General features: G+C 38.7%; 1 protein-coding gene and 1 pseudogene across 1 annotated transcript in view; one reads left to right on the top strand and one right to left on the bottom strand.

Annotated features, from left to right (window-relative positions):
• The window catches only part of SGCZ (sarcoglycan zeta), a 1114038-nt gene that overhangs the window by 321150 nt on the left and 765588 nt on the right, over positions 1-27300 (bottom strand). The window lies entirely within an intron of this gene.
• Positions 534-2389, top strand: LOC130023638 (activating signal cointegrator 1-like; annotated as a pseudogene).

Here is a 27300-nt window from a genome sequence, read left to right as displayed (position 1 = left end):
CAATTTCTATATGTGTGTATATGTATACATATACTGGCATACTATGCAACTCTATAAGGAACAAATTTATGCAATTTTCAGGAACGTGGATGAAACTAGAGTCTATCATCCTGAGGCAAGTCAGTCAGAAGGAAAGGGATAAGTATAGAACGAATGCCTATAACTCTCATATGTGAGACTTATATAGTAAGGCAGCAACTATAGGGCCTAAGGCAACATAATGGGAGAACTGATCTTCAAGATTGAGTTGGGGGATTTGAGAGAGAGGTTTTGTGGTGCTTGAGAGACTGAGGGAATACACCGGTGATGAGTGTGCTGTTGGAATTATGTGCATGAAAATCTATTGTTAATAACATTGTAAAACACACAAAAAATTATATATATATATATATACACACATAATAACCAAATGACAATGATTATCAAGATTCATGTAGAAACTGAGTCAGCATGTTTAGAATTTATTTTTTGTAAATTAAACTTTGCCAGAGCATTGTTTTTGTATTCTCAACTGATATAAAAATAAATTAAGAATGGCGGCGACTAGGGCGGCGTCCAGGGAGCAGCTGGTGAGCTGATTCACTCAACAGTTATGGAGAACTTTTGGACGGGATGTCAGTGAGGATATCATGCAGTATGTTTTGTCTACTGAGAGTCCTGAAGATATATGAGCGTATGTCATATCTCCTTCAGGGAAATAAGGGCAAGAAAGGCCAATTCAAAGAGCTTATAACCAAATGGCAAAAGGATGATCAAGAGTTGATTTCTGTTAATCCACAGCAGTTCTTAAAAAAGGATGATATTCCAGATGAACCGAGGTCAGAAGACTAACTAAAGAGAAGTCAGTGGAAAGGGAGAAACAGACAGGAATTACCTGTATTTGCTGAACCTGATGTTGCCGTTGAAGTCAAAATCTCTTTTGATTTGGTGAAGGCACAGGAGAACAACTCTTTGAAGAAGACAAAGTTTGTCAGTTTGTACAAAGGAGGGACAGGACAGACTTGTAGTTCTGATCCCTGGGTGTCATCCTTGTGACTGCTTGAGCCAGAAGCACAAACTCATTAATAACCGTCTGGTTTGTGGCCGCATCGTCTGTGAACAAGAGGGTTCTGGCCACTGCTTATTCTGCGGTTCTCTGGTCTGTACACGTGAGGAACAGGATATTTTACAGTGTGACTCCAACAAAAGCCAGAATCTCTTCAAGAAACTCATGGCAGGAACAGAAAATTCTGGAAAGATCTCTCTACCAAGGACCTTCTTCCTCATCAGGAGCTCAGAATTAAGTGTGGTCTGGAAAAGGCTATCAAGCATAAAGACAAGCTATTAGAGTTTGACAGAACTAGCATTTGAAGAACCCAAGTTATTGATGATAAATCAGATTATTTTTATGGTGATTCTAATCAGCAGTTGTCAAAAATTGAGCAAGAATCCCTACAGAAACAAGAAGAGGAACTGAGAGAATTTCGACATGCTTCTCAGTCCTCTAAGAAGATCACCATTGACTTTGCAGGCAGGATGATAGTGGAAAGTGAGACTCCACTAGCAGAGTATCACAGCAAATAGTTGGCAGTGAAGAGAAGGAAGTTGGGGTTGAAGAACAGGGAACATTATTCCTTGCCCCATTTTTGAATTTCAGACTAGATGAGATAATACAGGCTATTGCCAATGGAACCTTCTGCCAACCACTGACTAAATTGGATAGATCTTCTGATGAATCTTTAGGAGTTTTGGTGAACCCAAACCTGTACATCCTCCTCCCCAGTGGATTGACCAGACAGGTGCTGTCTCCCAGAAAAAAGTTTTTCAGTATGCAGGGACCAGCTCCTATTGGCACCAGTTGCAGATCCAGGACCAGGAGTTTCAGAAAGGCTTTGATGGTGGCTGGTGTCACTCCATGCATCAACCCTGGGCTTCTCTGCTGGTCAGAGGAATTAAAAGGGTGGAGGGCAGAAGCTGGTACACTCCTCACAGAGGACGACTTTGGATTGGGCTACAGCTAAAAGACCAGCCTCTCAAGAAGTCTCTGAACTGCAGGCCACATACAACCTGTTTCTTGGGAAAGATATGGAATTTCCCAATGACTATCCATCAGGCTGTCTTCTGGGCTGTGTGGACCTAATTGATTGCTTGTCCCAGAAGAAATTTAAGGATCAGGATTCAGAGATGAGTCAAGAATCAAATTCTCCTTTTGTTTTCATCTGTGCAAATTCCCAGGAAATGATCGTGAAGTTTCCTATTAAAGGAAATCCAAAAATCTGGAAAGTGGATTCCAAGATCCATCAAGTAGCAAAGAAAGGGTTAATGAAGCAGAATAAAGCCTTCTGACCCAGGATAAAAGGGACTGTGCAGCTGTGTGGAGTTTAGTGTACTGAAGTTGCTATCTACTGGTCCTTTGGAAGTGAAACAGTAGAAATCTAAAGGCTTGGTGTCAGTCTTAAATCTCTCAGAATTTTTAACTCTTACCAAAATCTGTATTTTATGGGAAATCCTTGAATACTCTAAAAATAAATATAGAAAGAAAGAATCTAATCATTATTAGATGACAATCAACCAAAGTTCCTCCTGCACAGATAAAAGAGTACAATATATAATGAAGAACATATTGAAAATAGACACTACATCCATTTTGTAGTGTTTAAGCCATTTAATCAGAAATATACAACAAAGATTTTCATGTGCTCTAGGGTGCCACCTACTGTAGTAGGCTCTGTCTACAGCTGCTTGGGGTCTATACTGTTTTAGAAATTAAACCAAGCCTCTTTCATAAAAAGTATGCTCACAGCTCTTGAATTGTCTCTGTGCCCTTCAAAATGCACTCTTTAAACCTGACAGTTTGGAATAAAAATCACTTTAAAACATTATTTTTGAACAGAGTTGACATTGACTTAAGAGTGTGTTAATGTTTGATCGTTTAAGGGTTACCTATATCTTCAATATTTAATTTTTGGACCAGATCTTGTGGTGCTCAGGGATTTACTGATGGTTCTTGCTCAGGGGTCACACAATTATATGTGGTGCCTGGAATTTGAATTGAAGTTGGCCATAAGAAACAGCTTTAATCCATATACTCTCTTTCTAGTCCCCTACCCATTATTCAATGCTAATAATCTGGTTGCATTTCTAAATTTAATTGTATGCCTGTTACCTAGGTGCTATATTCACAAGATCACTTGACATCCCGTTATTCATCAATTTGCTCAAGCAGGCACAAGTTATTGTCTCCATTCATCCCTGTAACTTACTAGTGTAGCACAATGGCATCTGCTCATTCTAGGAACATAAAGAGCCTCAAACCGATCATTTAGAAGTTGTACATGGAGCTGGAGAAGTTCTATAAAGAAGACCACACATTCTACAAGATCATTATCGGTGATTTTATTGCCAAGATTGGACCGAGAAGATCAGCCAAAGAACTCCACATCAGGACACGTGGCCTTGAATGGAAGGAACAGGGTAAGAGACTGTCAGAGTTCATCATGTTAACCAAGACCATACATGGTAACTCAGAGATCCAGAAGGCCGAAACTAACCGTTGGACATGGGAGTCTCCCAGTGGACAGTTCCACAACAAAATTGACCACATCATATTAAATCGACAGTTTTGCCTGACTGATGTCACTATTGTCCCCAAATTCTAAACAGGATCAAACCACCATCTCCTTCCTGCAAAATTCCACTTCACAGAGCGGAAAGAAAGGGCTGCAAAGTTTCAGAAGAGAACTCCCAGAACAACCACCAACTGGGAGCTCTTTGGCACTATTGGGAAGATGCTGTCGTTGACAACATTCACGAGGAATATGATCGACTGGTTCAGCACCTCCATGATTGTGCGAGAAACGCCAAGAGAGAGATAGCCACAAAAAATACCTGTCTTCGAAAACTTGAGCTTATTCGCCATAGTGGCATGGCACAAGCCTCCAAGCAAATGTCCAAGCTCACAAAGCAGTGCAGAGAAGTGATCAAGGAAGACCTCAAAGAGAGAAGAGCAGCAGTGTTGGCAGATGTGGTTGCAGCAGGGAATAGCATTTGCAATACCCGCCAGTCCTTCGCCAACTACAAGACCAAAATGACTGCCCTCTGATATCCTGATGGATCTATCACATGTGCTATATTATCTACTGATATCTTTGAGGTCAATCTTTAAGTCTGAGAAGTTCAGAAACAAAAATAAATAAATAAATAAATAGGATGCTTCAAAACACATAAATTAAAATTAAAGAAACTATGTGAGGACTTAAGAAAAATAACCTAAAAATTAGATATTGTAAGTGATATGACTCACTTAATTCCGTGCACTTTGTTAAATAAAATTCAGGAAATTTTGTAAATTGTCACTAATAGCTATAAATATATACATACATATGTAAGGTATATATACATTATCTATTGATTTTTGTCACTTTTTATTTTTTATTTGGTTTTTAGTATCATTGTATTTTTATTATCTGTCCAACCCATTTTATCTCCTTTATCATCCCCAATCATAAAATCATGAAATTCTGAATTATTGGGGCTGAAGAGATAGTACAGTAGGTAGGTTGCTTGCCTTGCATGCAGACAGCCAAGATTTGACCAGCACCCCCAGGAGTTATTCCTGAGCACAGAGGCAAGGATAATCCCTAAGCAGCAATGGATGTGTCCCCAATGTAAAAATTTATGAACTGTTTCCCTGTTTTCCTAAGAATTATATAAATTAGAATTATATAAATTAAATATATACATATATAAAGCTATAAATTATATATAAAGCTACATGTGAGGAATTACAAAATTTTCTGACTCTCTTTCCATATATATATATAACTATTTTGCTATATTGCATCCAGTGTGCTTGACAAAAACAAAATTCCAGTCACCTACATCTAATTTACTCATATTTACAACAAACCTCTTTTAAGAAACTTGTTTCTTAAAAGAAAAGCTCAATGCTTATTTCTGTTAAACTTTTAATGTAGGTTTAATTAGTGTGAATTATTATAAATCTATTTGAATTTGAAATACTAATTTCTGCATTCAAAAATTCCTGCATTCAAAATCCAAATGTGATTCTGAAATGGATTTGTATTTGTTTCTATAGCAATGGTATGTATCTTTTTCAACCTTGATATAATGACAAACCTGAATAATGGTTTATTTTCTTTTTCACATTCATAGAACTGATTTCTGAATTTGATTTTTTAGAAATTTATTTTATGTACTGTTAATAATTCTCCCAGTATCACATGTTAAGCTTACTGAGTTCAGCACATTTACATTTTATATTATAATCCAATCTGCGAAATATCTTATGGTTTTGTAGTTGTAATAACTTTAACTTTATCCTTTATCTAAAATTCTTACTCTAAGGATTTTTTTTTTCCTTTTGACCACACCTGGACACTCTCAGTGGTTACTCCTGGCTCTACACTCAGGAATTACTACTTGATGTGTCTGGGGACCAAATGTGACACTGCAGGGAATTGAATTAGTGTCATATGTGTGCAAAGAAAACACCTTACCTGCTGTATTATTGCTTAAGCCCCATCCCCACATATTCTGTCTTGTTTCTTTTTAGGACATTTTTGAAGATTGTTGAACGCATGCTAAAGAAAAAAGTTCTTCACAGTAACATGCACCATACTTTATCACAAAAAGATTAGCTCACAGTTACCAAATCATTGCTAATCACAAGTATCCTATTGATATTTACAACAAAGTATTCATTTGTAACAAGTCTCATTATTTCAGCATAGCATATTGATTACTTTATTCAGTTTTTCTTAAATATTGATCCACTCATTTCAGTTTTGCATTCTGTATTCACTTTTCTTCAGAATTAACAGTTTTCCTTAAACACTTTAAATTTTTATTTCATTGAGTTTTCCTTTAACAGTTATATGACACTGTGACTGTCACTGTCCTCTCATTGTTCATTGATTTGCTCGAGCCGGCCCAGTGACATCTCCATTTTATTTTTTTTGAGACTTGTTGCTACTGTGTTTGGCATATTGAATTCATCACGGGTAGCTTGCTAGGCTTTGCCGTATGGGCGAGATACTCATTGCCATACCAGCGAGATACTCTTGGCAGCTTGCGGGGCTCTCCAAGAGGGGTGGAGTAATCCAACACGGCTCCGTCGGGCTGGCTGCGCACAAGGCAAATGCCCTACCCGCTGTGCTATCGCTCCAGACCTGTATGACAGATGCCAAAATAAATGATTGATTTGAAGTTCAAACATCAGAAATCTGTGTTTAACAGAGAGGCCAAGTCCTACTTAGCAAAGTAGCCACAGCAAGCACTTGATTGTCATATCAATTAGTACAATTAGGCTCACAGACGCTTGTTTGAACAAACTATGTTCCTTCAAAGTTACAGAGCATTCTTTTCTCAGTGAATAGAATTTAATCCTTTCTTTGTGAGAGGGTCCGGCTAGGTCTCTACAAATTGCTTGCAGACTTAATCCTTGCTCTGTATTCAGGCATTACTCCTGGTGAAGCTTCAGGGAACACCATATGGGGTAATGGTCATAGAACCTCAGCATACTGTCAGTGAGGAAAGTGCTTTTCTCTATTTTTTTAAAAAAGGATGATTTATTTTCTTTTTATTTTTAATCTTTATTTAGCTACTGTGACTTACAATGATGTTAATGATGTCTTGATGCATACATCATTCCAAAACCACAGCATCACCAGATTACCCTTTACTTTTGCCAAAGTCGTAGAGTCCCCCTTTTGTCCATTAATTCTCCAAACTCACTTCTGAGGCCAAATTCTCCAATTTTGTTTGTTTTAGATTGTTTTCAGTTGGTATTTTTTTTATATTTAATAAAGAGTTCTATAGCTGATCATATTCTGTTTACACATAATGTATCTTTTAGGGGTCACAAACATTATTTAAAAAGGTATGTGTATAGCCCTAGTGGTCTTTGGAATAAAAGGGCACTAAAGCAAATAAGAAAATGTATTCTAAATTATTATTAAATGCCATTATTTCCATTCTTTTTTCATTAACTTAAAATTAGCACTGTAGCACTGTCCTCCCATTGTTCATCGATTTGCTCGAGCGGGCCCAGTAATGTCTCCATTGTGACACTTGTTACTGTATTTGGCATATTGAATACAACACGGGAAGCTTGCCAGGCTTTGCTGTGCAGGCAAGATACTCTCGGTAGCTTGCCAGGCTCTCCGAGGGGGATGGAGGAATCGAACTCGGGTCAGCCATGTCGTCCGCATGCAAGGCAAACGTCCTCCTGGCTGTGCTAACTTAAAATTATCGGTCAAAAATACTAGAAAATTTTGTCAAGTTCTTTTTTGAGTGACTCTAACATTTATCATATGCTAAATTTAGGCAACAAATCAGAGGGAGAAATATATATATATATAGAGAGAGAGAGCTATATATACATATGTACAGTGATATATATACATATATATGTATATATATAGCTTGCCATGCTTTGCCATGCGGGCAAAATACTCTCAGTAGCTAGCCAGTCTCTCCGAGAGAGGCGGAGGAATTGAACCCTGGTCAGCCATATCAGCCGCGTACAAGGCAAACACCATATAGGTATACCTCTCAGAGCAATAGCACAGCGGGTACAGCATTTGCCTTACACACGGCTGGCCTGGGTTAGATTATAACATTATAATTATATTTATAATTATTACTTGAAAATGTGATATATAAAACCAATATAAACACTAACATATACGGATCACATATATGAATCACATACATAAATTTATATATGATAATCAGAAATTTAAATTTGCCACATTTACAATATGGAAAAATCTGCTTAGATCCATTATGTTATGAATAATAAGTCTGAGAAAATAAATCCTATAATTTTTCTTACATGTGGTATCTAAAACTGAAATAATCAAGGTTTAATGTTCAGCATGATGTCTACAGTTAAATAATGTATTTTGTACCTAAAATGTCAGAGCATTTCATACTTGAATATCAAATCCAAACATACACACATACACTCACATATACTAGATAATTAAGTGACATTTGGATTTGCTACCTAACTTAATATATTGTGGTTTTTATTTTCAAGTTATAATTATACTGAATCATCACATTAAATACTTTTTATTTATCCTGATGTATTTGTCAATTATACTTTAATAAAATTGTGAAAAACATAAGCCGCTACCCCATCAGATATTTCAAGATATTTTACTTAATTTTAATTAAATAATTATACGGTAACCTAAACCAGAATCATAACACTAAATTACTAGAAAATCACCTAACTGTACTTATAACTTAACACAATATAAATTCATCACAAAACTCAGCATATCATTTCTTAGAAAAAAGGGCTAAAACTAAACAGTTGAATGGGAGAATATATTTGTACTCAACACATCAGATAAAGGGTTGATATCTAGGCATTTTTCACAAACATTAAGAACAGCAACAAAGAAACCTAAAATCCCATCAAAAAATGGGGAGAGGGAATGAACAGATATTTCTCTTAGCAAGACTAATGGACGGCCAACAGTGGAAGGAATGGTGAAATTATGCAATTCATGGCAACATGCATGGAACTGGAAGACATTATTGTAAACGAATTCAGTCAGAAAAAAGGATAAACACAGGATGGTATCACTTATGTGTGGTATTTAGAATAATTGGATGAGGAAATACAATGTTTAAAGAGGGGCAGGTGTTGAGGTTAGTGTTGGACCCACATTATAGGGAGGATAAAGAGAGAAATACTAGAGAGGAGGGGAAGAAGACACAGATGAGAAGCAACAGGGGTCAACTGAATGGAGTCACTTACAAAGACGGTGTTATGGAAGTGTAGAGCCAAATATCCAAACCACAGTCAATAGCACAGAAATCAAGAGACCCAGAGTTCAACAGTGGAACTTAGGTGCCTGTCAGAGAGCAGGCTGCAGGGGTGGGGGATATGTGAGGAAACCGGGAACATTGGTGGAAGGAATTCAATACTGTAGTGGGATCGTTGAGAACTGGATAGCTGGGTAGGTTATAGCACAGCAGGTAGGGCATTTGCCTTGCATGCAGCCAATCTGGGTTCGATTCCTCCATCCCTCTCAGGAGCCCAGCAAGCTATTGAGAGTATCCTGCCTGCAAGGCAAAGCCTGACAAGCTACCATGACGTATTCAATATGCCAAAAACAGTAACAACAAGTCTCAGAATGGAGACGTTACTGGTGGCTGCTCGAGTAAATTGATGAACAGGAGGACAGTGCTATAGGGCTACAGTGGGATTGGTGCTGCAATATAGTATGCCTGAATCTCAACTATGAATAACTTCGCAAATCATGGTGCTTCAGTGAAAGTATTTAAAATAATAAAACAAAGTATTATAAAATATTTTTATAACTTTCAGACAAGATTTAATTAAGACAGAGGAATTTTCAAGAAAGCTTTCTTTACGAAGGTCTATATATGTCACAGCTTAACCCTGCCTTGTGTCTTAATGAGCCACTTGGTGACACTGAGGATTAAAGGATTGAGGATTAATAGGGTTTCAATGTCTCCAGCATGATCTCCCCCTATTATTTAACTTTAAAAGAAAATATTTTAAAACATTAGTAATTTAGAAGCATCATTATGATAAGATTGCTGTTAATTCCTTTGGAGTGTAATGGGGGCTCCAAGTAGTGATTATGGTGGCCCAGGACTACTCATGGCAATACTTGGGCTGGAAGCACTGACTGGACACTTCAATGAGTGTGGTCAGGCATGTTGGGGGGGCCACCAGGGTCAAACCTCCAGTGTTCGGGATGCCATGCATTAATAGGGACTAGATGCAGAGCCTCATACATGCTAAGCGTACCCCTAATGCTCTGAGCTGTTTCCCTGACCCAATTTTATTTCCCAGTACAGGTATATATGCAATCAGCAGCAATAAAATATGTTTACTCATCTTTCGCTCACACTCTCTTTCTCCACAGATCTAATAGGAACATAATAACCTAATACAAATTACATTGTTTTGTATTGGAATAAGTTTGGAAAGTCCAGAAACACACAAACTTTTTTATTGTTTTGGCTTTTGGGCCAACCTGGGAATACTCAGGATTTACTTTTGCCTCTTCGCTTAGGAGTTAATCCTGCTGGAGCTCAGTGAACCATATGCGGTACAAATAAATAATGATGATGTAATTTTAAAAATAAAAGTAATAGTTCTGGAGAGCTAGTGCAGTGGGTGAGTCATTTGCCTTGCATGTGCCTATCTTGGTTATATCCTCAGCACTGCGTATGATTTTCAAGCCCTGCCAAAAATCACTCTTAGGTAACAAAGTTAAAAATAGTCCTGGTGTGGCCCAAACCTCCCAATATGTATAAGTACTATATTTCAATCAATATCAAAATGTTTGTATTGGATTATTTCAGCCATGTTCATATTTTTACAGGGTGAAAAAAATAATCTGCTGCATTTGACAAATAATTCATTTTCTCCATTTTTAGATATCCTACTGGCTAGTTAAACAATAAATTAACTTACAAATTTTTAAGTTAAAGTCTGTTCAAAATTTGAGAAATATGTTGCCTTTCATTTAATCTGACAATGATAACACTAATTTATAGATAATATAAAATAATTATTGGGCTGTGCTTGAATGTACAAGGAATCAAGTTAAATCCACAGCACAGTCCTGGGATCCCCCGAGGATTGCTGGACTTGATAATAGAGTCCCTGATCAGCACCAGATAAGACCTGGTGGGGTGGTCACCGGCACATGGGACCTGAGCACCATCACATCTCCAAGTCACAGTAGTGAGCCTCTGACCTGGTTTGTTGACTAGCGGCTTGCTGATCACAGGCCCGAGGAATAGCTTAGGAGTAACTTTTTTTTTTTAATTTTATTGAATCACCATGAGATAGGTACAAGCTTTCATGTTTGGGTTACAATCACACAATGGTCAAACAACCATCCCTTCACCAGTGCATATTCCCCAACACCAATATCCCCGGTATAACCTCCGTTTCCCATCCTCTGCCTGCCTCCATGGCAGACATGATTCCCCATAATCTCTCTCTACTTTTGGGCATTATGGTTTGCAATACAGACACTGAGAGGTTATCATGTTTGATCCGTTATCTACTTTCTGCACACATCTCCCATCCAGACCGATTCTTCCGGCCATCATTTTCTTAGTGATCCCTTCTCTATTCCAGCTGCCTTCTCCCCTTTGCTCATGGGGCAGGCTTCCAGCTATAGAGCAAACTACTTGTCCTGTGTATCTACTATTCTTAGGTGTTAGGAGTAGCTTGTTCCAAAGAAAAGGTCTTAAAATGATTTTAACAAATGTCCAGAGCAGTGCAGTTCTGATATACATTCTTTTATAAATTCTCTAAGTATTGTAAATTATTAGAAGTTGTAAACTGATAGAATATTCATAAAGTATGCTTTCCTTTAACAATAAGTCATAAAGAAATTCATTTCCCTGGCTATAAAATGCTTTATTTTTTCTCCACCCACATAATAACCTGTTACTAATTTATAAGTATTTAAATAATATTTTACTGTATAGAGAATTTATATTGCTTATAATTTTGTAAGGCAAATGAAAGCATGTGTTTTTCTTTCCAGTTTGTATTGTGCTGACTCAAACAGCATTTAAGTCAGCCTACGCTGGGATAATTTAAGGGTTCAGATACATTTATTGTGAAAATCAATACAAATATGGAGCATTTTGCTATTATTTTCCACAAAGTATAAAGAAAACAATATTTAAAAATATAACAAGAAGATTAGAACAAATCAATCTTTGTATTTATTTTCACAAGTGAATTGTGGGTTTAATATTAGTTTCAAAGCAGTTATATCTAAAAGATTAAACAATTTTCATGCACAAGCTTTAGGTCTTTTAAAGTGATAGAATTAAAAATAGGAAAAACACATAATTCATTTCGTTGATTTTCGAAGAAATATTTCACAGTTTCCAAGAAATATGTTATTAGCATTAAAATCTCTTTTGCAGGGTGGAGTGATAGTACTGTGGGTAGGGCATTTGCCTTGCATGCAGCGAACTGGGGTTCAATTCCCAGCATCTCATATGGTTTCCCGAGCACCACCAGGAGTAATTCCTTAGTGCAAAGCCAGGAGCAACTCCTAAGCACCACTGGGTGTGACCCCAAATGAAAAAAAAAATCTCTTTAGGATAGTAGTATACTAAACTATCACACTAGACCAAAGCTATCATCACTTAGGCTCATAAAGTGAAAACTAACTGTTATATAATTAAAGGCATTATTTGAGTTCAATCCCTAACATTTGAGGAAGCTGTCAACTAATACTAAGCTGTCAACTAATACTAGTCAACTAATACTAAGATTATTGGTTATTCTATAATGCTTAATGAACCTCTTGTTTGAATTTAAGGGAAGAAAAATAGAAATATTGAGTCATTTAATTCGTTACCTCGATGATAAAATTTACAAATGATTATAACTTATAAATGTTTACAAATATTTAGTGGAATTTCTGATATAATTTAGTTAAACAAAAGGATACATATTAAAGAGAAAATTAATTTACTAATAATGACATGTGTTGGTTTCTCTAGACATGAAATGTAGTAGCAATCAGCATTACAACATTTGGAATGCATTTTTGATTTCCTATATTATGAACATTATGAACATATAGAATCATTGATTCACTTACATAACCCACAGTGAAAGAAGAATTAGAACAACCAGAGGGATTAATTAAGGAAGGACTATTCTTAATACTGCAGCAGCAACAAAAAGTAGCTGGAGGAATTATAAATTACATTTGGCTTTGTCATAGCTTTTATCTTAGTTTGGAAGAACATATGATAAAATATTTTGTAGTATTTGCTCTTCTTAGTTATAGATATTCATAGTTTTAAGAATTGTAAGAGACAATATCCATCAAATAAAATCATACTGGAAAAGTCAAATCTCTTTAAATAACACACACAGAAAATGCATTTGTACCTTGTGCATCAACTTAAGTTCCAAAATATATTCATGTTCATATTAAGTAATCTTTACTTTCTTTTGTTAGATTTGTTGGAAATAGGATGCCTAGAAGTAAAAATACTATGCATTCCAAATGAATTTGAGAATCACTGCAACTCTCAACAGTTAAAACAAAATATAAGAGATGGAATGTAGATGGTACACAGATGCAAATAAAGAAATCATAGAACTCCAGATGCTCCTGCTACTAAAAAGGCAGATAAAGGATCTACCATCTGTAGTGCACTGTTGCCAAGTACATCTTGTATATGGCCATTGCTACTGGCTAAACTGAGAATCCATATTAAGAAATCATCAAAATGACTACATGGCAGACACATTTCTGATACTTATAGGCCAGTTAAACTACAATTATCTACAAGCTGCCAATTCCTTCAGTAAAACTGTCAGAGTGGGCTTTAAGCATCAGTTAATGAATTTAAGTTCCTTTTTCTAATGTATTATCTATATAAAATTTTGACTATGAGTATTATGTTTAAGGACATAGCATGCAAATTGCTAATGATAGCACCTTTATGTATGGTAACTGTTGAGTGACATAACTAATAATTTTAAAAAGCTCAAACTCTCATTATGTCTGAGCATTAAGCTTTTAATAATAGTGAGGTAATAACAATAATACTTAAAAATTTTAAATCTCATAGGTGTTCTTTGCATTGATCTTATTTTCAGAGAGGGTAGAAGCAATGCTATATATTCTTACCATCTTTTCTTTGACTCTTTCTAGATACTGATTTTTTTTTTCACCCACAGCCATGACTAAGTTTTGGATTCTCCAGTTTTTATTTTATCTGTTAAGAACTTTGGACTCTCCCAGATTCAGATATAACTATAATTCTGTCAATGTAAAGCAGAAACCATAATCTCCCTTACTTTTCTATTACAATCCTATTACACTTTTCAAACTTCAACTCTTTCTTATTCTATTTTATGCATGTTTGAAATCACAACTGATAAATTGAGCTCTGTACTTATTATGGGACATATAATAAGACACTCTCTACCAATTTTCCATAACTTACCACACCATATTTGATTGGGTTCCAACAGTAAGCAACAAGTAATCACTTGATCACTTGACATCCCGTTACTCATCCATCTGCTTGAGCAGGTGCCGGTAACGTCTCCATTTGTCTCTGTCACATGCTAGTGTAGCCCAGTGACATCTGCTCACTCCAGGAACATGAAGAGCCTCAAACCAATCCTTCAGAGTCTTGAAAAAGAAGTCTGACCATATCATTGATGGGTGAACACGCGATTTTTTGATGTCCGGTGGAATCCAGTCAGTAATGGCTCTAGTCCAGTGGTTGTCTCCAAATCACATTATGTGGCAGCCCCTCTAATTTTCGATGCCTTGGCACACGAGACAGCGTCCTTGATTCTTGATTGTCGATGGAGGTCAGAACTCCAGATTATTTCTCTCACTTTAGTGAAGCATGATACTACAAACATAGCTCTTTGGAATCCTCTTTGGGAGACCTGAATAGCATTCTCATCCTGTTTTCATGGGGCATTTCCCTCATTAACATATGTCTCAGGTGTCTGAGGCATATGTTAATGCAGGAAGAACAGTGGAATAGAAGAGATGTGCCTGGAGCCAGAGGTGGAGACACTTTGTTCTCTTAGCTATTTCTTTGATGCACTTGAAGGTGTTCCAAGCCACTCTCTTCCTCCTGCTCAACTCAGATGGCAGGTCATTCTTCATGTTGACTTCTCGACCTAGGTAAACATAACTGTTGCATTCAGAGATGTTCGTTCCATTGAGAGTAATGGAACCATCAGGAATGAGTCCGTTTCTCATAAACATTGTCTTCGTGAGATTCAGCTGTAGTCTGACCTTTCCAAACTCACAGTTGAAGTTGGCCAGCATTTGTGCTGCTTGGCTAATGTTTGGTGTTATTAGAATGATGTCATCAGCAAAGGGGAGGTGGTGTAGTTGCCAACCTTCTATCTTCACTCCCATTCCTTCCCATTCCAGTCATCGCATGACGTTCTCAAGGGTGGCACTGAAGAGTTTTAGTGAAATGGTGACACATTGCTGAACCCCTCTCATGACATAGATGATCAATTCCATGTAGAATTGTGAGATCCTGGTAGTGTATCTGTTATACAGCTCATGGAGGATCTTGATGTATTGAGTTTGAACAACCTATATGGCTAGGGCTTCTAACACCACTTCAGTCTCAACAGAATCAAAGGCCTTCTTTAAATCAATGAACATTAGACAGAATGGCATCCTGAACTCCTGAGAAAACTTAATGAGCTTGGTTATCGTGTGGATATAGTCAATCATGCTGAATCCTTTACGGAACCCGGCTTGCTCTCATGGTTGTCCTTCATCTAGTGTTTAGCCAATCTTATTCAGGATGACTAGAGTGAACAACTTGCAGATGACAGACAACAGGCAGAATGGGTGATAGTTGTTAATGTCGTGGAGGTCTCCTTCTTATACAGTAGAACAGTCCTGCTGGGTTTTCACTGGAATGGAATCTTGCATTCAGACAGGTAGTGTGTGAAAAGACGAGTCAGTGTATTGATGAGTACTGATGGTAGGTTCTTCATGTGTTCGTGTCTGACCTTGTCTTGGTCGGGTGCTATATACTTCTTTACCAATGAAATGGCATGTTGGATTTCAGATGGGAGAACATTGGGAATGACATATCCGTCCTGCAGAATTTGGTATGTGGGCAGGTGGACATGGCTATCAAAGAGATCCAAGTAGACATCATAGATAATCTTCTCCATTGCCCTTAGGTAAGATGTGATAGATCCATCAGATGTCAGAGGGCAGTCATCTTGTTCTCGTAGTTGGCGAAGGACAGGCGAGCATTGCAAATGCTCTTCCTGGCTTCTGCTGCATCTGCCAGCACTGCTGCTCTTCTCTCTTTGAGGTCATCTTTTATCGCTTCTCTGCATTACTTTGTGATATCAGATGTTCACTTGTAGTTGCTTGAGGCTTGCTCCACACCATGTTGGCGAATGAGCTCGAGAGGTTTTGAATACAGATGTGTTTGTGTGGTTCTCTCTTTCTTGGTATTCCTCGCACAATCATGGAGGTGCTGAACCAGTTGTTCATTTTCTTCGCCAATGTTGTCAACAACATCTTCCCATGTTGCCGCAATAGTTCCAAAGAATTCTCAGTTGGTGGTCGTTCTGGGAGTTCTCTTCTTAAACTTTGCAGCCCTTTCTCCCCACTCCATGAAGTAGAATTTTGCATGAAGGAGAAGGTGGTCTGATCCCACTTGGAATTTTAGGACAACAGCGACATGGGTCAGGAAAAACCATTAATTGAATATGATGTAGTCAATTTCGTTGCGGAAGCATCCACCATGTGACTCCCATTTCCAAAGTTTAGATTGTGCCTTCTGGAATTGTGAGTTACCATGGATGATCTTGGCCGACCATCTATGGTAACAAAGTTCAAGTTTGGTTAACAAAGTTCAAGTTTGACAAGTTTCTTAGCATTTCTGGATCTTTAAAAATTTATAAACAGATAACCAATTGTTCTTTCCATATGTTTTGTTTGACTTCATTTATCTCTGAAGTTGGACTCCCAATTAGTGCTTAAAAGACCCATGAGCCCTCCCCTAAGGACTCCTGGTAAACTGGCTATTAATTCAATCTCAGAGTGAGGATGGAGTGTTTCTGGAGCCCTAGATATTGGGGATTCTGGCACGGAGGATTACTGGATCACACTGGTGAGACTTTGGGAAGGGGTCTCCTATGCTGTTCCTCGGATGTTTGGGAATTGCAGTCAGTCTCAATCAAGGCATGAATGCTAATCCCTAGATTGTTTTATTTTCAGTATAGTAATGTACTACCCTGTGCCTGACTGTCTTCACCAGGGTCCGACAGCTGAAGACCTCTGGGCCCCAGCCAAGGTCATGCTGGGACCACTCTCCACAAACTTGGATGAGCCTCACGCATAAAAGAACTGGCAGAGGAACCCAGGTGTGTGGGACCTGGGGCTGAGATCTCCAAGACTGCACAGTTTGGGACTGGACCTGCCAGTAGCTAGACAGTTACACCCACCAACTGCCGTGTAACCCCAACAACGACCAGGATCCAGAGATTATCACACCAAGCTCCCGGCTGTTTTATTTACATTCATTTAATTTTTCAGAGTACCTAAAATATCCCATCCACATGGCGGAGCCTGGGAAGCTATCCGTGGTCTATTCAATATGCCAAATCCAGTAAAAAAAAAAAATGGATCTCATTCTCCTAACCCTGAATACAGCAGAGTCGAGATGGATGTGGAAGGAGAGGCTGATAAAATCCCAAGGCAGAAATAGGCTGCCAAAATGAAAGAAGACAAAAATTATTGTCTGTACTTTCAATGCACATATGCTGGCATCTGATGCATCCATTGAGGACCTGATGGTACAAGCTTGAAAGATCAGGTACGACATCATTGGTCTGACCGAAACGAGAAGACATCAATCACATCACGCCGTTTTCGACATTGGAGAAGAACTGTTCCTTGGAACATGTGACAAAAGAGGTGTTGGTGGTGTCGGTATCCTTATCAACGAGAACTTAGCCACAAGCATTGATTCATTGGAATGCCTAACAACCCGAATAGGACCATTACACTTGAATAGATGCGACTCATTGCCGGCAGTTTCTATCTTTGTTGTCTATCCACCAACATCCAATTATGGTGAAAGAGAAATTGAGAAGTTCTACATGGAGCTTGAGAATTTCTATAAAGAAGATCACACCTTCTACAAGATCATTGTGGGTGATTTTAATGCCAAGATAGGACGAAGAAGATCAGCTGATGAACTCCACATCAGGACCCATAGCCTAGAATGAAATGAACAGGTTGACAGACTGTCTGAGTTCATCATGTGAACCAAGACCTTCCATGCTAACTTACAGTTCCAAAAGCCTGAATCTAAACGTTGGACATGGGAGTCTCCCGGTGGCCGGTTCCACAACGAAATAGACCACATCATATTCAGTCGGCGGTTTTGCCTAACCGATGTTGCTGTTGTCCCAAAATTCCAAATGGGATTGGGCCACCATCTCCTTCGTGCAAAATTCTACCTCACAGAATGGGGAGAAAAGAATGCACAGTTAAGAAGAGAACTCCCAGAACGATCACCAACTGGGAGCTCTTTGGCTCTGTTGCGGCAACATGGGAAGATGCCATCATTGACAACATTGATGAGAAATACGATCGAATGGTTCAGCACCTCCATGATTGTGCGAGGAATGCCAAGAGAGAGATAACCACAAAAAACTGCCTTTCTTTAGACACTCTTGAACTTATTCGCCTATGTGGTTTGGCACATGACCCTGGCAACCACAAGCGAACGTCCGAGCTGACAAAACAATGCAGAGAAGCCATCAAGGATGACCTCAAAGACAGGAGAACAGCGGTGCTGGTAGATGCAGCAGAAGCCAGGAAAAGGATTCGTAATGCCCGCCTGTCCTTCACCAACTACAAGACCAAGATGACTGCCCTCCGACATCCTGATGGATCTATCACATCTTCCAGAAGTGCAATGGAGAAGATTATTCATGACTTCTACTCAGATCTCTTTAATAGCCACGCCCACTTGCCCACATACCACATTCCGCACAATGGATATATCGTTCCCAATGTTCTCCCTTCCGAAATTCAACATGTCATCTCGTTGGTAAAGAAACAAAGAACACCTGGCTCAGACAAGATTAGACCTGAACACCTGAAAAACTTACCATCAGTACTCATCAATACACTGCCTCGGCTCTTCACACGCTACCTGTCTGAATACAAGGTTCCATCCCAGTGGAAAACCAGCAAGACTGTACTACTATACAAGAAGGGAGACATCCACAACATTGGCAACTATTGCCCAATCTGCCTATTGTCTGTCATCTACAAACTGTTCACTCAAATCATCCTGAATAGGATTAGCAGAACACTAGACGAAGGAAAACCATGTGAACAAGTCGGGTTCTGAAAAGGATTCAGTACCATCGACTATATCCACACGATTACTAAGATCATTGAGGTTTCTCAGGAGTTCAAGATGCCGTTCTGTCTAACATTCATTGATTTAAAGAAGGCTTTTGATTCTGTTGAGACCGAAGCAGTCATAGAAGCCATAGCCAATCAGGGCGTACAAACTCAGTACATCAGGATCCTCCGTGAGCTCTATTATGGATTCAATACCAGGATCTCACCATTCTACAAAGAAGTAATCATCCATATCAAGAGAGGGGTTTGGCAGGGTAATACCATTTGACCAAAACTTTTCAGTGCCACCCTCGAGAACATCATGCGACGACTGGAATGGGAAGAAATGAGAGTGAGGATAGATGGTCGGCAACTACACAACCTCCGCTTTGCTTATGACATCATTCTAATAACACCAAACATCAGCCAGGCGGCAGAAATGCTGACCGACTTCGACGACCGTGAGTGTGGAAAAAATCAAACTACAGCTGAATCTTATGAAGACAATATTTATGAGAAACAGCCCCGTTCCTGATGTTCCGTTCGCTCTCAATGGAACCACCATCTCCGAATGCAGCAGTTATATATACCTAGGTCAAGAAATCAACAAGATGAATAACCTGGCACCTGAGGTATGCAGGAGGAAGAGAGCGGCTTGGAGTGCCTTCAAGAGCATTGAAGAAATAACTAAGAGGACAAAGAACCTCCAGCTACGAGCACAATTCTTCGATTCTACTGTTCTTCCTACATTAACATATGCCGGGTCTCAAAGAGGAATCAAGACCTATGCTTGGAATATCACGATTCACTCAAATGAGAGATAGAATCTGGAGTTCTGATCTCCGTCAATGCTCAAGAATCAGGGACACTGTCTCATTTGCCAAGGCATCAAAAATCAGATGGGCTGGATATGTAATGAGGTTTACAGACAACTGCTGGACTAGAACCATTACTGACTGGATTCCACAGGACATCAAAAGATCGCGTGGATGCCACCCTACAAGATGGTCAGACTTCATCATCAAGACCCTGAATGATCAGTTTGAGGCTCTGCATGTTCCTAGAACGAACAGATGCCATTGGGCTACGCTAGCATGCAATAGTGATGAACGGAGACATTACTGGCACCCGTTCGAGTAAAGCGATGAATAATGGGGGAATCAAGTGATCAAGTGATAGTAATGCATATAAGTTACCTAGCACATTAGAAACCATTATATTATATGGTTTACAATTCTTGGTTACAGCCACATTCACTACTTTTTCTGCAGCTGTATCTATTTTTTGCAATCTAACATCCTGTAACACAAGTACAGAAACTTTTTATCATATATACACACACATACATATAGATATTTCATAAATCCTTTCATTTAATTTCTAGAAAGGATAAAATGATTTAGAGATGACTTTATCCAACTATATATATATATATTTTTTTTTTTGCTTTTTGGGTCACACCCAGCCATGCACGGGTTACTCTTGGTTTGCACTCAGGAATTATTCCTGGCCGTGCTCAGGGGACCATATGGGATCTGGGAATCGAACCTGGGTTGGCTGCGTGCAAGGCAAATGCCCAACTCACTGTGCTATTGCTCTAGCCCCTATCCAAATATCTTCTCAGGAGGTACTGTAGCATTGTAGCACTGTCCTCCTATTGCTCCTCGATTTGCTCAAGTGGGTCCAGTAAAGTCTCCATTGTAAGATTTGTTGTTACTGTATTTGGCATACTGAGTATGTCACAGGTAGCTTGACAGGCTTTGCCGTGCCGGCAAAATACTCTTGTTAGCTTGCCAGGCTCTCCGAGAGGGGCAAAGGAATCGAAATTGGCTCAGCCCAGCTGGCTGCATGAAAAGCAAATGACCGACAGAAAGATAGTGTACTAATATTTAAACTAAAAATGTAAGGGATCTTTAATACAAATGTAGTTAAAGTATAATATATGATATAATCAGTTAATGTTTTATAGATGAGTATTACAATGCCAAAATATTCTAGCATTCATAAAATTCCATGAAAAAAATTATGCCAGAATTTCTCTAATACTATTCTGAAGAAAGGAGATTTTATTTCAGTGTATAGTACTTACAAAATAGTCCTAGAATGGTAAACAAGTAATTGAGAAATCAACGTTTAAATTCCAAATGTACAATTATTTTAATTATAAATCATTATTAGCCTTTTTATAAGTTTCACACAGATAGGTAAAATCAAATCATAAAAACATGTGTCAAATAAAAACAATCCCAGTAATAATATATTTTGTGTACATAGACTCCCAAATAGTACAGTAAATTATTAATGTATCAGAATCTTTTGAATCTCAGAATAAGTGAAGAGAAATGCCCTAGTATTCAGTTTCTTCATCTGGGACCATAGGAGTTTTTAAGAGTTTTTAATAATAAGGATTGCACTCTGGCCCTAAGATAAAGAATTAATTTCCCTCTCTCACATTATAAGAAAAATAATTACTATTATTACACGCATAGTTGAGCAATATGAGTAATAGACTATACTATGTAATGCTATATATAATACATATATAATGAAATGGCTGGAGCGATAGCACAGCGGTAGGGCGTTCGCCTTACAAGCAGCCAACATGGCCGACCCGAGTTCGATTCCTCCGCCCCTCTCGGAGAGCCCGGCAAGCTACTGAGAGTATTCGATATGCCAGACACAGTAACAACAAAGTCTCCAATGGAGACGTTACTGGGCCCGCTTGAGCAAATTGACGATCAACGGGAGGGCCTTTACCTTTACCTTTATATAATGAAATAACATACTTTAACTTAATACTTCTTTAGATAAAATGAAATAGCCCAAAAAAATTAGGAAAATAAAATTCTATATTCTACATAGAATATAGAATATACTCTGACGCAGACAGAAAGTCATAAACTGCCATAAAGGACAAAGATATTAAGACTAGAGCAATAGAACAACAGGTAAGGCCGTTGCCTTGCAAGTGGCCACCTGAGTTCAATCCTGGCTACCACAGATGGTTTCCTGAGCCTGCTAGGAGTGATTTCTGAGTACAGAGCCAGGATTAATTTCTGAGCACTGACAGACGTGGCCCGAATGAATATGCAAACAAACAAAAGGACAGAAAAGAAAACTCAACACTGAGAATGTGTCATAAAGCCACATTTATGTGGTGAAGTCAGATCTACGCATCTTGAGTCACCAACAAGGTAATTTACTAACAACTTATTTCTCTGTCAATGGAGCATTTTATTTCAAAGGAAAGCATCATGAACCTCTCTACTAAGTCACTCTCCAGGGCTCCTTAGTATGCAAGCATGTAGGTGATGCTTGTTTGATTTCACTCTCTACAGAGAAATAAAAAAAAATGAAAAGTAGAAATAGGCTTTATAGTCAGCATAGCCTAACATAAAAGGTCAGAAGGGTAATGAGAAGTATTGAATTAACTTGAAAGCATAGGAGAAAATGTCTGTGTTGAAATATAATCATCAGCCTTATCAAGAGGTATCTCTGGTAATTTGAAAGCAGCTGTAATTTTAGTTAAGTGTATCATCAGGAAATCACAACCTCCAGTGACCATGCTACTTTGTAGAGTCAGACTAGTTCTCTCAGAGGACAGGAAGTATGTCAGTCAGAAAAAAGTACCATGGTGACCACTTAGATTTTAATTTAACCTCTTTTAAGATTCTCAGAAAGTTTAAACCTCTCATCTCTGTCATTACAATGAATATCTATGCCATTGCTAGAGGGCAAAATCCTTTGGAGGAGAGCTCTGAAGTGTGCATGAAGGACAGAATTACCTGGGCTCCAGTTCTATTTTCCTGGTGTGTGTATTCTTTTCAAGGATATTATAAAAGTGATAGTTCAAATCCCTCTAGCAGAATCTACCGAAATCATCCTGGGGCAGGCCGACTCAGGTAACCTTATGAATATTCATAGCAGCACATTATGTTTCAATGTGCTTTGCAAAATACAGCTGCTTTGCTCCCAGCCCACCAGGAGAGCAGAGGATACTTGCTTTAAGTGGTCCCCAAGGTCAAAATCTCGCTAGCAATTTCATAGTTAGAAAATTATCCATCTTGCCATACATGTTAAAAGCAGCTTCCTTGTATCATTCAGAGATCTGTAAACCTTTATCTTTCTCTGCTACCAGAAGTCAGTTATTTGAAGACTAAAGAAAATAAAAATAGACTCTATTAAGAAATTGGTCTTCTTCAGATTATCACTTCTTTTTCTGGCCTACATTTATTTGGGATGAATATTTTTGTGATTATAGGTTCAATGATTTCAAATGAGTAATGGTGCACTCTGATAAAAATTTTTTTGTCATGCTATCAGTGAAATTCAATCTGGTGTCAGGGTGCACTGTGACCTAAAGGAAACACCCTAAAAAAAGAGATTATTTCCCAAATAATATTTTTATTCCTACTAAAGGAAGTTAAATTTTTATTTTGACGATTAGATAAAACAGTTCACCAGGGACAGAGCATTAATACGGTATATAGGGCACTTGTCTTACATGGAGCCCACCTAGGTTTGATCCCTGGCACCACATATGGTACCCTGAGCCCAGCAAGAAGTGATTCCTGAGTGCAGAGGCAGGAGTGATCCCTGAGTACCACAAGGTGTGGCCCAAACTGCACCTTCAAATGAACATAGTTTAAAAATAACAGTTATTTTTTCAAAGATAGAAGATAAACAAAATAGACAAGCACAGACTATGTGAAAATAGGTGTGAAAAATATCTATTAAAGAGTTGCTACCTAAAATTTACAGGGAACTCTTTAATCTCAATAATAAGTAAATGAACAATCTGAATCATACTGGGAAAAAATGTTAATCAAAAAGACATTTATAATATCATAAACCATTATTATTTTAAACAATGGACGGAATACATTAACGGCTATCTTGCCAAAGGAGAAAACAGAAATGGCAAATAAAAACATAATTCATATGGGTTGCAGTGGGTGGGAGATGGCATTTGCACACTGGTGGCAGGAAACTGACATTCTGGTAGTAACTCTCAGATTAGAACATAGCATGTGTGAAAGTCTCTCAGAGTATTTCAAAGAACAGTGCCTCAATAAAAGTGAGGGCTGGAGGTTAGTATAGATGTCATATGAAAAACTGTTCTACATCTAAGTAAAATACTAAAAGGAAATACTAAGATAGTAATTACCTTCTAGGAGTTACCACTACATGCCTATTTAAGTGGTCAAAATCTGTAACACATATGAAAAGAAATGATCCAGAGGAAATGAAATAGAAAAAAACTTTCATTTACAATTATTTGGAAAACAGGATTTTATAGCTACTTGGAAGTCATATTTGCAGATTACTAGAAAACTAAGCATAGTGTATATATAAAAAAAAGTAAAAGTAAAGGCCCTCCCGTTGATCATCGATTTGCTCGAACTGGCCCAGTAACGTCTCCATTGGAGACATTGTTGTTACTGTGTTTGGCATATCGAATACGTCACGAGGAGCTTGCCAGGCTCTGCTGTGCGGGCGAGATACTCTAGGTAGCTTGCCGGGCTCTCTGAGAGGGGCGGAGGAATCGAACTCGGGTCGGCCATGTTGGCTGCGTGCAAGGCAAACGCCCTACAGCTGTGATATCGCTCCGGCCCTAGTGTATATATATTATATATAATATATATAACATATATATTATCCATATACATATTGCTTTTGGGGTCACACAGTGATGCTCAGGGGTTATTCCTGGCTCTGCACTCAGGAATTACTCCTGGAGATGCTTGGAGTACAATATGGGATGCCGGGGATTAAACCCCGGTTGACTGCATGCAAGGTAAATGTCCTCCTGGCTGTACAATGCTCTGGCCCCAAAACTAAGCATAGTAGTGTAATACAAGCTAAGCACCTTGCTTCTTGGTTTTACCCAAATCAATTAAAAATTCCTGTTCACGCAAAATCCAGTGAAGAACTGCTCATATAGCTTTATTTATAATTGTGAAGATGTGATGATATGGAAACAATAAAAATCTTCAATAGGTGAATAAATTGTAAAACATACAATGAAATCTTTATCATTATAAATGAGTTACCAGAACATATCAGTGATAGCTTACTCCAGAATTCTTCCATCAACTATACATGAAAGATTCACGTTTGCAAGCTATCCAATGTTCTAATTAGCATAGCTTATATATATGTATATATAAACACATATATATTATACACACACATGCACACACACAAATATATACATATATATATTTACTGAAATCCAGCCACAGCCATACTTAAGACCACTCTCTACATGCTCGAACGAGTCTCACACATGAAGCATGAAGAAACCAGCAGAGGAACCCAGGTGTGCGGGACCCAGGACTGAGATCTCCAAGCCTGCTTGGATCGGGATTGGGCCTGCTCCACCCATGTCCCCCATCTCCCAACAGCTAGGTGCTGCACCCACCAACTTCCCCCGTCACCTTGTAATCCCATCAATGGCCAAGACCCAGAGACTATAAAACCAAGCGCCTGAAAGCATGCGCCTGCATTTGTGGCCACGTGGCCTCTCATTATCTACTACTTTTTTTTTTTTTGCTTTTGGGTCACACTCGGCGATGCGCAGGAGTTACTCCTGCATCATGCACTCAGGAATTACTCCTGGCGGTGCTCATGGGACCATATGGGATGCTGGGAATCGAACCTAGGTTTGCTGCACGCAAGGCAAATGCCCTACCTGCTGTGCTATTGCTCCAGCCCCACATTATCTAGTTCTTGCTCTCAGAGAACCAAGGAAGCTACCGAGAGTATCCTGCCCACACAGCAGAGTCTGGAAAACTCACCGTGGCATATTTAATATGCCAAAAACCAGTAACAATGATGGGTCTCATTCCCCTGACCCTGAAAGAACCTCCAATGTGGCACTTGCTAAAATCTCAGGGCTAGGGTGAATGGAGACATTGCTGGTGCCTGCTCGAGGCAATCGATGTACAACAGGATGATCGTGATCGTGATTGTTTTGTGATTGCCTTGCTTACTTCAGATTGGGCCTCTAGAACCATAAGGTGTGCATGTACATTAAAGGTAATGCTCGTAACCAGAGAGATGGTACATTATGACATTTGCCTTGCTGTTCCTGAAATCTCACTAATACCAATTGCCAGGCTGGAGCAAAAACATGGTAGGTAGGGCATTTGCCTTCATGAGGCTGACCCGGGTTCGAATCCTCTGTCCCTCTCTGAGAGCCCAGCAAGTTACCAAGAATATCCCGTCCACACAGCAGAGCCTGGCAAGCTCCCCATGGTATATTTGATATGCCGAAAACAGTAACAACACGTCTCACAATGGACTCGTTACTGGTGCCTGCTCGATTTTTAAAAGGCATCACTGGCTTTGGACCTCTTGAAAATTACTTGTATAGTGATTAGGCAAGAAAAAGATATTAAGGGCATCTAGGGAGGAAAGGAAGAAATCAAGCTCTCACTATTCACAGATGATATGATACTATAATTAGAGAACCCTAAAACCTCTACCAAGAAACTCCTAGAAACAATAGACTTGTATAGTAAAGTGGAAGGCTATAAAATCAATACCCAATAATCCATGCCTTTCGTATACACAAATAGCGAAAGAGAAGAAAGTGACATGAAGAAAACAATCCCATTCACAATTGTGCCCCAGAAAATCAAGTACCTGGGAATCAGCTTAACTAAGGAAGTAAAGGACCTGTACAAAGAATCTACAAAACACTATTTCATGAATTAAAAGAGGACATGAGGAAATGGAAAATTATCCCCTGCTCATGGATGGGGAGAATTAACATTGTCAAAATGGCAATACTTCCCAAAGCACTGTACAAATTCAGTGTGATCCCTGTAAGGATACCCATGACATTCATCAAGGATATAGAGCAAACACTCCTGAAATTTATATGGAACAATAAGCCCCCACGAATAGCTAAAGCAATTCTTGGGAAAAAGAGAATGGGAGGAATCAACCTCCCCAACTTCAAGCTCTACTACAAAGCAGTAATAATTAAAACAGCATGGTACTGGAACAAAGGCAGAATTGCAGACCAATGGAACAGAGATGGAGATACTGACATCTCCTCCCAAGCATATGATCATATAATCTTCAATAAGGGGGCACGAAAAGTGAAATGGAGCAGGGAAATCCTCTTTAATAAATTGTGCTGGCAAAACTGGATAGCTACATGCAAAAAAGTGTGCTCAAATCAATGCCTAACGCCATGCACAAAAGTAAGATCAAAATGGATTTATGACCTCAAGAGCAGACCAGAATCCATAAAGTTCATTGAAGACAAAGTTGGCAAAACCCTCATTGATATTGAAGCTAATGGTATCTTCAAAGATGTCATGCCACTGGCCAAGCAAGTGAAAACAGAGATAGACAA

This window comes from Sorex fumeus, unplaced genomic scaffold (genome assembly GCF_029834395.1).
Source record: "Sorex fumeus unplaced genomic scaffold, SorFum_2.1 ptg000024l, whole genome shotgun sequence".
In the NCBI taxonomy this organism is placed as follows: domain Eukaryota; kingdom Metazoa; phylum Chordata; class Mammalia; order Eulipotyphla; family Soricidae; genus Sorex; species Sorex fumeus.
Note: the sequence above shows the minus strand (reverse complement) of the source record. Positions and strands in the feature narration are given on the sequence as shown.